The sequence below is a fragment of the Ceratotherium simum genome, chromosome X, assembly GCF_057802395.1.
Source record: "Ceratotherium simum simum isolate JZ-2026a chromosome X, ASM5780239v1, whole genome shotgun sequence".
Taxonomy (NCBI): domain Eukaryota; kingdom Metazoa; phylum Chordata; class Mammalia; order Perissodactyla; family Rhinocerotidae; genus Ceratotherium; species Ceratotherium simum.
In genome coordinates this window covers 49,691,638-49,693,407 of record NC_141940.1, presented here as the reverse complement: position 1 = coordinate 49,693,407, position 1,770 = coordinate 49,691,638, and the positions used below count along the sequence as shown (strand labels likewise).

The 1,770-nt window shown below is 33.3% G+C and overlaps 1 non-coding gene across 1 annotated transcript; it reads right to left on the bottom strand.

Moving 5' to 3' along the window:
• Positions 1–1,029: 1,029 nt before the first annotated feature.
• On the bottom strand, positions 1,030–1,136 carry LOC147911855 (U6 spliceosomal RNA). Its single transcript, XR_015550765.1, has one exon. It is a non-coding gene; the product is annotated as a U6 spliceosomal RNA (small nuclear RNA).
• Between the last annotated feature and the right edge of the window lie 634 nt (positions 1,137–1,770).

The following is a 1,770-nucleotide window of genomic DNA, read 5'->3' as shown; positions in this document are numbered from 1 at the left end:
GAGCGCCCCGAGGCACCACTTCTCCGTCCAACGCGAGGCCGAGTCCCACGTACAGCAACTAGAAGGATGTGAACCTATGACATACAACTATCTACTGGGGCTTTGGGGGGAAAATACTGAATAAATAAAATCTTTAAAAAAAAAAAAAATCTATAGGAAAAGGTATACTAGAGAAGGAGGTACTGACAATATAGGAAGGAGAAGCTATTTTGTAGAGTAAAGATCCAAAGAAGACAGAAAGGTATTTTATAAAAGTCTTAAAAAAGTTTAAGGACATTTCCCCTTCCTCTTAATGTAGATACTTTTATAAATGCTGGAAGATAAGTGTGATATAAATAACATCTAATCATCTCAAGTGTTTTGATTAAGTAAGAGGTAAGACCATTTACTGACTTTGACAGGATTTGAGATTGGGTTCAATAGTAGTGGTGCAATTCTAAAATAGTGGTTGTAGATAATATCCCCACAGAAATTTTTATTTAATAATCCTTCCAGAGCCAACCCTGATGGCCTAGTGGTTCAGTGCTCACCACTTCAGCGGCCCAGGTTTTCTTCCCTGTCATGGAACCACACCACTTGTCTGTCAGTTGTCATGCTGTGGTGGTGGCTCACATAGAAGAACTAGAACAGCTTACAACTAGGATATACAACTATGTACTGGGGCTTTGGGGAGGAAAACTAAAAGAGGAAGATTGGTAACATATTTTAGGTCAGGGTGAATCTTTTTCTGAAAAAAAAAAATAATAATCCTTCCATGGCCCCATGATTTGGAAAAAAAACATATGATAGGTATTCTACCTGGATAAATAATGAATAATCAAAATAAAACAAACAAGTAAATAAACAAATAGAAACTGTCCCTGCTCACCATGGAACTTGTTTTAAGAGTTTACTTCTTCTTTTTTTTTTTTTTTTGGAAGTTTCACATTCAGGATATATTTAGGCATTGTTGTGTTCTAGCTGACACTTAAGAAACGCTAAGACTTTAAACACATGACGCATAAAAAGTGACTGAAAATATCATGTCCAGAAAATATGGAACGCTTCACGAATTTGCATGTCATCCTTGCGCAGGGGCCATGCTAATCTTCTCTGTGTTGTTCCAATTTTAGTATATGTGCTGCTAAAGCGAGCACAAGAGTTTACTTCTTAAATGTTGATTTTATTTCATGTTCTGTTTATCCATTTTTAAATCTGTACCACATTGTTCAAATTATTAGCTTTCTAGCACATTTGAACATCTGGATGGGATAGAAACACTTCACATTTCTTTTCCTGTTCAAAATATTTTATCTAGGACTGACTACCCATTCTCTCAGATAAAAATTACAATGAGATTGCCATTAAGTCAATGAAGGAATATGTATATAATTATCATCTTGCAAATATTGAATTATCCATTACAAAACATGATGCATTCCTTCATCCATTTCAGTCTCACTATATTTCCTCCAGTAAAGCCTTTGAGTTGTCTTCAAATAGACCCTGAACATTGTCTATGTTTATTCCTATGTATTCTATTTTTTTTATTTCTATTAAAGCTGAAATATTTTTCATGATCTCTTTTGTATATATTTTACAACTATTCAGACCTCTCATAATTTCTCTTAGATTTTTAGATCATGAAAATATTCTAGTTTTAGTAGAAATAAAAACATAGAAAACCTAAGAATAAACATAACAAAAAATGTTCAGGGCCTATTTGAAGGCTTTAGTTATATAATTATATAGATATATATATATATACTATATACTAGCTACAAATTACTT